At 46.7% G+C, this 10,000-nt stretch overlaps 1 protein-coding gene across 1 annotated transcript in view; it reads left to right on the forward strand.

The window, feature by feature from the left end:
• fam189a1 (family with sequence similarity 189 member A1) overlaps positions 1–10,000 on the forward strand; it is a gene marked incomplete at both ends in the record, with an annotated part of 159,746 nt that overhangs the window by 8,994 nt on the left and 140,752 nt on the right. The window lies entirely within an intron of this gene.

The raw sequence follows: 10,000 nt of genomic DNA on the forward strand, positions 1-10,000 counted from the left end.
TCTTATAACACAAGCTTTATATAGAGTCTCCCCAGTCCATATCCTTCACGTCTCAGTCCGTCCTGAGCAGGATGGTTAGGAGCTGTGTGGAGACCCAGGTGAGACAAATTTGAGTCAGTTTCATTCCATTCCAGACGATTACAGAGTCGCCAGGGTGATGCGACGTGAGCGCAGCGGACCCGGGGGAGAGAGTGTGTGAAGTATGACTTGGGGATGGAGGAGAGGGAGTGTGTGTGTGTGTGAGGAGCGAGAGTATGTGAAGTATGGCTGGGGGGAGAGAGTGTGTGTGTGTGAGGAGAGAGAGTGTGTAAAGTACGGCTGAGGGAAGAAAGTGTGTGTGTGTGTATGTGAGGAGAAAGAGTTTGTGAGGAGAGAGGGTGTGTGTATGTGTGTGTGAGGAGAGAGAGTGTGTGTGAGGAGAGAGAGAGAGTGTGTGAGGAGAGAGAGAGTGTGTGTGAGGAGAGAGAGAGAGTGTGTGAGGAGAGAGAGTGTGTGTGTGTGAGGAGAGAGTGTGTGAGGAGAGAGAGAGTGTGTGTGAGGAGAGAGAGAGTGTGTGTGTGAGCTGAGAGAGAGTGTGTGAGGAGAGAGAGAGAGTGTGAGGAAAGAGTGTGTGTGTGAGGAGAGAGAGAGTGTGTGAGGAAAGAGTGTGTGTGTGTGAGGAGAGAGAGAGTGAGTGTGTGTGTGAGGAGAGAGAGTGAGTGTGTGAGGAGAGAGAGAGAGTGTGAGGAGAGAGAGAGTGTGTGTGTGAGGAGAGAGAGAGTGTGTGTGAGGAGAGAGAGTGAGTGTGTGAGGAGAGAGAGAGAGTGTGTGATGAGAGAGAGTGTGTGAGGAGAGAGAGAGTGAGTGTGTGAGGAGAGAGAGAGTGTGTGAGGAGAGAGAGAGTGTGTGTGTGAGGAGAGATAGAGTTTGTGTGAGGAGAGAGTGAGTGTGTGAGGAGAGAGAGAGAGTGTGTGAGGAGAGAGAGAGAGTGTGTGAGGAGAGAGAGTGTGTGAGGAGAGAGAGAGTGAGTGTGTGAGGAGAGAGAGAGAGTGTGAGGAGAGAGAGAGTGTGTGAGGAGAGAGAGAGAGAGTGTGTGAGGAGAGAGAGAGTGAGTGTGTGAGGAGAGAGAGTGAGTGTGTGAGGAGAGAGAGAGAGTGTGAGGAGAGAAAGTGTGTGTGAGGAGAGAGAGAGAGTGTGTGATGAGAGAGAGTGTGAGTGTGTGAGGAGAGAGAGTGAGTGTGTGAGGAGAGAGAGAGAGTGTGAGGAGAGAAAGTGTGTGTGAGGAGAGAGAGAGAGTGTGTGATGAGAGAGAGTGTGAGTGTGTGAGGAGAGAGAGTGAGTGTGTGAGGAGAGAGAGAGTGTGTCAGGAGAGAGAGAGTGAGTGTGTGAGGAGAGAGAGTGAGTGTGTGAGGAGAGAGAGAGAGTGTGAGGAGAGAGTGTGTGTGTGAGGAGAGAGAGAGTGTGTATGTGTGAGGAGAGAGAGAGTGTGTGTGAGGAGAGAGAGAGTGTGTGTGAGGAGAGAGAGTGTGTGTGTGAGGAGAGTGTGTGTGTGAGGAGAGAGAGAGTGTGTGAGGAGAGAGAGAGAGTGTGTGAGGAGAAAGTGTGTGTGAGGAGAGAGAGAGATAGTGTGTGAGGAGAGAGTGTGTGTGTGTGAGGAGAGAGAGAGAGTGTGAGGAGAAAGTGTGTGTGAGGAGAGAGATAGAGAGTGTGTGAGGAGAGAGAGAGAGTGTGAGGAGAGAGAGTGTGTGTGAGGAGAGAGTGTGTGATACAGCAGGACTAGTGAAGGCCTTGGCTGCATTGTGTCTGCTGAGTTATGCAGAGGGCGACTGGCAGTCAGATTCAGCCCATCAGTCACACAGGGGCCTCAGGACTCTTATTAATGGAGACCTGATTGAGACTTTGCTCCTGATAACCGCCCTGATGTTGCTGTTGTAGTGAAATATGTCCACACACACACACACACACACACACACACACACACACACACACACACACACACACACACACACACACACACACACACACTGTAATAGTGATATATGCACACACACACACACACACACACACACTCCCATACACACAGAAACACAGCGACTCACCCTAATCGCACTGTGATTTTGAGAGATGAAGAGTGGCAATTTGGCCAGCCCAGTAATAGTGTGTGAATCTCCCCTAGTGGCTGCTGCTCTGAGCTGTGTGTAATTAGTAGATTAGTATTCACAGAGAAATGAATTCACACCAATGCATTCTCCCCCTACACTGCACACACACACACACACACACACACACACACACACACACACCACTTCTCACTTCACATTTAGACGCTGAGTGTCAGAAGCACAGACTCAGCTGTGAGAACTGTGAGTTTGGATGTGTGTGTGTGTGTGTGTGTGTGTGTGTGTGTGTGTGTGTGTGTGTGTGTGTGTGTGTGTGTGTGTGTGTGTGTGTGAGAGATAACCTTAGTTAATGTGTGTGACAGAGAGAGTGTGAGAGTGTGTTTCTGCCTGTGTGCATGAAAGAGAAAGTGTGTGTGTGTGTGTGTGTGTGTGTGTGTGTGTGTGTGTGTGTGTGTGTGTGTGTGTGTGTGTATATGGTCTGTGTCTGTGATTTTTTTACCATTTTTAATAGACCACATTATTCTACATAGAGTAGTAGACTCCATGGAGCAGAATATTACATAGAGGCATCGTGTGTGTGTGTGTGTGTGTGTGTGTGTGTGTGTGTGTGTGTGTGTGTGTGTGTGTGTGTGTGTGTGTGTGTGTGTGTGTGTGTGTGTGTGTGTGTGTTTTCTGCTCACTGCTGAGTTGCACCTGTCTCAGCACCTGCCGCAGTGGAGGTGAGTGTGTCCTTTGCCAACTGGTTTGGTGTGCCGCAGTGTTAAGCCAACACACACACACACACACACACACACACACATACACACACACATTGAATTCTCCAGCAGAGTTCAGCACAGATGAGTATTGACCAGTTGCCAGTAGCCAAGCCCCATCATCTGTGGCAGTACATATCCGCTGTAGGTGGGTAGAAGAGAACGACACACTCTTTTGCTCCAAGGCACAGGTGGCGGGTCAACAACAACAACAACAACAACAACAACAGTAGTGACACAACCTAACTCCAGCACAGTGGGAGCAGCCATGTTTTTATGCATGTTATGATCCTGCAGGTCTTCAAAGGGTTCGCTTCATCAAAGGCCTGTATAGTTAAAACGTTGTGCCTTACACTTTGTTGCTTTGAGGCGTGTGATCCTTCTGTCTACAGGCTCTGATATAAAATGATGTTTTTCTAAACAAAGTTTGGGAGGAGCCCGTAGGGATGATTGACAGGTGTCACTCACCGCACCTCCACTTCCTAGGAGATTTAAACCCTCCTTTCCTGTCCACCATGTCACACGTTCCAGCGTAGCAAAGTATCCCTCCTTCTCCCCACTCTCCTCCTTTCTGACTAGTAGCTCTAATGTCATAGAAGCTCAAATGACTTCTTATCCACATGTGTGTCTGTACATGTGTGTGTGTGTGTGAGAGAGAGTTCTGAATACTTGCGACGTTACATATAGTTGGTTGTAATAAAAAATGGACGCCGTCCTCTCCTTTTCATCTTTCATCTAATTAGTATTTCTTTCACTTCGACTTACACACTTCACTTCACTTCACTCGTACATCATTTTCAGGGTCATTATTTCTACCTGTCTGTCTGTCTCACTGTCTGTCTGTCTGTCTGTACACGCTGCACAACACCTTCAAGTCTCTGAACTTGAAACTGAATTGAACATTTTGTGTAGGAAGCAAAAGGAGTGTGGGGGAAAGAGGAAAGGGAGATCGGGTGTAAAGGGGGCCCTCTGCCACTGGTGCGATCACTTTTACAGACTTATAGACACGCATAGAAAGAGCTCAGCCTGGAGGCAGAAGCCCTGGAGCCCAGTAAAGACCCAGTATTGCCCAGTATCGTTCTCTCTGTCTCTCTCTCTCTCTGTCTCTCTGTCTCTCTGTCAAACTCTCTCTCTCTCTCTCACACACTCACACACACACACGCACGCTTAATGTAAGCCCATTTTTAGATAATAGCCATCCTCCACACCACACTCCTCTCGTCCACCTTTCTGCTCTCACAACCTGTTAAAAAGTGAGTGTGTGTGTGCATGTATGTGTGCGTGCATATGTGTGTGCGTGCGTGTATGTGTGTGTAAACAACAGTGCAGTGTGTTTAAAAGGCACAGAATCCTCTGTGTGTGTGTGTGTGTTTGGTGTGTGTGTGTGTGTGTGTGTGTGTGTGTGTGTGTGTGTGTGTGTGTGTGTGTGTGTGTGTGTGTGTGTGTGTGAGCTTGTGTTTGTGTGTGAATGAGCAGGTGGCTCCAAAAGCAATTCAGAGTTCTTCTTTAGACAAATGAAATTCATTTATTGGCACAAAAATCTTTTGTCAAAAAGATTTGATTATTCCAATAACACAGAAAAATGTAAATTAACTGACTGACTAACTGAATTAATTGACTTGTAAAATGAAGTGAACCGCGTTCAACATAGCCTCTTCACAGCAGTAAAGTGAATGTGTGTGTGTGTGTGCGTGTTTGCAAGGGTATGCTTGTTTGTGTGTCTGTGTGTGTGTTCATATCATTCTAGTATGTTGAAAGGGAACAGAGGCTCTTCAGAGCCCTAAAGTGTGTGTGTGTGCGCGTATGTTGTGTGTGTGTGACTGTGTGTGTGCGCGTAGAGCGGCGGCATCACTCATCCGCCTCTTTGACTCTGTGACCTGCTGGCCTGCTTTGTAGTAGGGCAGTCAGCGAACTGGAAATAAGAAACACACACACACACACACACACACACACACACACACACACACACACACACACACACACACACACACACATACACACATACACACACACACACACACACACACACATACACACACACACAGACACACACACACACACACACACACACACACACACACACACACACACACACACACACACACACACACACACACACATAAGAAACACACAGCAGCTCAGCGCTGCAGTCCTGTGATCTGAGCCCATGTTTTTATTGCTGAATGGGAATTAGTTGTTGCTCTCAATGGCTGCTGTGTGAGTGGTCGTGTGTGTGTGTGTTTGTGTGTATGAGTGTGAGAGAGAGAGGGAGAGAGGGGGGAGCTTCTCTCTGTCTGTTCGTGTGTGGGTCCAGCAGACTGTCTGTCTCTGTGTGTGAGGAATAGTGTGAGTGTGTGTGTTTCCATACTGGAGTGTCTCCAGTGGTTTTGACACTGTATGGATTTGCTAATTAGCACCGTTTCTGAACTAGGTCTGGGAGGCACAATTAAGGAATAAAAGCAGTTGGGGCAGTGTGTGTGTGTGTGTGTGTGTGTGTGTGTGTGTGTGTGTGTGTGTGTGTGTGTGTGTGTGTGTGTGTGTGTGTGTGTGTGTGTGTGTGTGTGTGTGTGTGTGTGTGTGTGTGTGTGTGTGTGTGTGTGTGTGTGTGTGTGTGTGTGTGTGGAGAGATAGAGAGGGAGGAGTAACAAAAACACAGCACAAGGTCAAAGGCTAATGGTAGGGTAGGCAATGTTGGAGAAACCTAGATTTTGAAAGTATACATCTGAAAAAAAATCCCTCCAGCCACTTCTCCAAAAGACATGAAGGCTCTGTGCCTGACTGAGATCACGAGAGAGAACGCTGGGGAGAGGAGCACGGGGTCAAGTGTCGTTATCAAGGTTAACTTGTTGTCGTCCAACTCCCTCAAGTCTCAATCACATGTCTGTTTATCATTCTCAAAACCACCAAAACCTCTGAAATAAGTTGCCTACCCCACCTTTAACACTCTAACATATGTGGTGTGCGTTGCCTACCCTACCTTTAACACTCTTAACATCTGGGGTGTTAGTTGCCCACCTTACCTTACATAGCCTATTCACTTTACTGCTGTGAAGAGGCTATGTTACCTTACCTGGGCTTGACTGTGCTATTGCTAAAGCAGTCTTCAAAAACATGATTTGCATCAAAAATACATTTAAAAAATGGATGAAGAACACAAGGGACAATAACATAAAAGCAGCACAAAACAAACATATGAAGATAAACTTTGACCTTTAAACATTTTTTTTTAAAAAAGCACAGTAGGGTGGCCTCACTGTTGGCTGGTTGACTGTCTTCTGTGGTGTTCTGTGTATATTTGTCTACTGCTACTGCTAGCGCTATTTGGGTCTTGGTTCTGTGTGGTCAAGGTACCGCAGCTCAAATGTACACAACTTGCTAAAGGAACCTAGTTGGCGTTCTGAAAACCGTCACCTTTGACCTCACAGTGATCTTTCGGCTTGGGGGCAGGAGCATCTGCTTCTTCCCATTTACAATTGTGCATTTCATAGGGGACCCTCTCAGGCTTGACCACCCACCCACTCACACAGCAATCAATTAATTAGGTGGATCTCCGGTCAATAATCAGATTTACTGGTTTGTCCTCCCTCCTCAACCCCACTCCCCTTGGTCCCCGGTCTTTGTTTTTGCCTTAAGAGTTAATGCGGTCGTCTTTAATGGCTAATGCCGTCATTAATCTTTCATGCTGGTGACCTCATTCAGCGGTTCCGAGGGCCATGCAGGGTTGCGGTCAGGCCTCTGGTGATAGCCGATGCCGGCTAAGGTGACGGCCGGTCGGTGCTAATTCATTTGGTGTGTGTGTGTGTGTGTGTATGTGTGTTTGTGTCAGAGAAAGAGCTTGAGGTGTTGGCCGGTCGGTGCTAATTCACTGTGTGTGTGTTAGAGAAAGAGAGAGAGAAAGAGACTGAGGTGTTTGCCAGTCCGTGCTAATTCACTGTGTGTGTGTGTGTGTGTGCGCGAGAGAGACTAACTGAGGTGTCGACTGGTCGGTACTAATTCAGTTTCATGGCGACTCAGCGTCGTTAGCGAGAGCCTCATCTATCTCATAAATTAGACACCAGCTCGCGTGGGACCGATCATAACAGACGTAACTCCAGCAGCCCGTGCCCATTTATCCTGACACCATCACCCTGCGCCAACGTTAGCCCCCAACCCAACGCTACATCCACACACCCTGCGCCAACGTTAGCCCCCAACCCAACGCTACATCCACACACCCTGCGCCAACGTTAGCCCCCAACCCAAGCTACATCCACACACCCTGTGCCAATGTTAGCCCCCAACCCAACGCTACATCCACACACCCTGCGCCAACGTTAGCCCCCAACCCAACGCTACATCCACACACCATGTGCCAACGTTAGCCCCTATACCCAACACAACATCCACACACCTAGTGCCAACATAGACCCCTACCCAACACTACATCCACACACCCTGTGCCAACGTTAGCCCCCTACCCAACACAACATCCACACACCTAGTGCCAACATTAGCCCCCTACCCAACACTACATCCACACACACTGGGCCCGAGCCGCTCCCTCTGCCACTGTGTCGCCGGCTTACACTCACACTGTAAGCACAGGGCTTCATCTGCATCTGTTTGGCTCTCGGCTGCTGATTACATCAGGCTCTTGCTATCCAGATGCAATCAAACACATTGGGCTTGGTGGGTCTATTGTGGGCCATGCTGGAGGGAACCGCCTCTGATGTAGCAGATGTGGGCGTTGTGCAGGGAGCTGGAGGAGCTGGAGGAGCTGGAGGAGCTGGAGGAGCTGGAGGCAGGAAAAAAGGGAGAAAGAAGGGAATTATGACACGCTTGCTCATCTGCAACATTTGAAATCTTTATGGGATCTTGCCATGGGTTGTTTTGATTGTTGCGGCCAAAAGTGACAGAATTTGCTGCAAGAATTCCTGAACATTTTTGATGATTAAATGTTGATAATAAAAGCATTCGCACCTAATAATGAAATTTCATGCTTTTTTTTGTATTGCTGAAATATTGTGGTAATGAGATAAATAAATGATAAATCCTTGAATCCTTGTCTTTACCACAGAGCTGTGTCTTACCACAGAGCATAAGCGTGCTGAGTCCTGGGCGCTCACTGCAGCTGTAAAGTGAGAATAACGATCTGCCGATTGGGCAGAATTGGGCAGATTGGTCAGACAAGCATGCTGGTGTGGGATCTGTCTGGGACAGAAATGACTGCACCACGCATGAATAAATCCGCTTTAATGACCACCAAAGACTAGTGACTCACTGGACTGTACCCACAAAAGAGAGGACTACAGTGCATTGCAATCAGAGAAGCTAGTGCTGTTAACCACTCACAGAACCACATAGAGAAGAGGTTAGAACCACACTTGAAACATGTTAGAGCCTCACTTGGAGCAGGTCAGAACCACGCTCAAAACAGGTTTAAACCACACTTGAAACATCTTAGAACCGCACTTCAAACATATTAGAATCAAAATCTATGTAAGAACCAAGCAACGCATATGTTTTAGCCACAGTCAGTACACAAATCCATACACTCATAAACATGCCAGCCACATTTGACACTGGCTGTGCATTAAGATACATGATACATAATTGTAGTACTTAAGTAAATTATTATTATCTTTATTTAACCAGGAGAGACCCATTGAGATTAAGAATCTCTTTTTCAAGGGAGACCTGGCCAATACAGGCAGCAGCATAAGAACAAACATAGTGACAGACAGAAAACACAAAAGGAGACACAATTAAACAGAACTATAGGAGTTAGTGTCGTAGCCAGGTAAATAAAAAAACATTGACATCTTAAAAAATATGTCTCTAGTTCTTTCATTTTGGATTTAAAAGCATTTAACGAGATTATTTTTTATTTCGTTTCAAGTCAATGGCCTGCCATGCGGAATACCAGTCCAGTCCAGCTATTGGTACCCCTCTTATCCCAGCTTGCAGCGGAAGTGCTCAGATCTGGCTCATATCTTGTGTGTGATCCCTTCTGTTCCAGAATCTTCTGTTATCTAGAACCGGTCTGCCATGGCTTGGCAGCCGGCCTGCTCTGATCTCCGCACACATTAGGCACCTCACACACCCCTGTCACACTGACACAGCCCCGGAGCTGTCTGGCTGTGTGTGTGTGTGTGTGTGTGTGTGTGTGTGTGTTAGGGAGATTAGGTAAATAAGATGCGATTATCGCACCTCACCCACCCGGCCTGCCCATCAGCTGCGTCTTTGAAGAGAGGCATATTGGAATGATGAAAGAAGTTGCAATGGGTGGGCCAGAGGAGGCAGCTCATCAGGTAGTGCTGTCACACAGAGGTGCATAGAGAGAGAGGGAGAGAGAGAGATACAGAGCGAGAGATATATAGAGAGAAAGAGAGAGAGAAAGAGAGAGAAATCATCCTTTATTACAGGTTTTTAAAACTGCTTGCACACAATTTTTACGTCACACAATTTATGAAACCTGTCACTCAAACAGCCAAACCTGACACCAAATGCTCTGCCAAATTCTTAGCCTTTTCACTTAATTTTCAACACATAGTTCACTTTCTAAGACACAACAAACAGACATTAACCACTTGTGTGCCCTTTTAAGTCACTCCCCCTCCAAATGCAAGACACATACCAGTTCCAAAGGAGGACATAGGTTGTGATGTTGATGAGTTGTTGTGACAAGACCCAAACAGGAGGCTTGGTACAGTCACACAGTCTCTTTTTATGTGTCAGTACAGCTTTTATACTCACTGACATAGCGTACTATGTCATAGTATGCTCGGTTTCCATGGTGAACATTTTGAATCCCTGTTTTGGTACGTCGTGCACTCTACTCTAAAAGTCTTTCTTGCCGTGACAACGCTCGGCACCCTAAATGACCTAGCGTTTCTGTGTTGTCTGAATACAAGCTGAAGTGCACACACACACAGTGCACCTTTTGTATTTCCAGTGCTAGAATGTACATAATACAAAATAGTTTTCTAAAAAAATAAAGTTCAACACTGTTTTGAAAAACTGAAAACATTACTAAAATGTGTGAAGTACTCTATTTTTGTGTTTATATATTCAGTGTACTGTAAGCAATTTTGTCAGACTGTTCTATGAAGTGCACGTTGCAAAGGGCTTTATTCAAACAAAGACAGGAGTGTTTTTTTTATCACA

This window comes from Sprattus sprattus (assembly GCF_963457725.1).
Source record: "Sprattus sprattus genome assembly, chromosome: 6".
Lineage (NCBI taxonomy): Eukaryota > Metazoa > Chordata > Actinopteri > Clupeiformes > Clupeidae > Sprattus > Sprattus sprattus.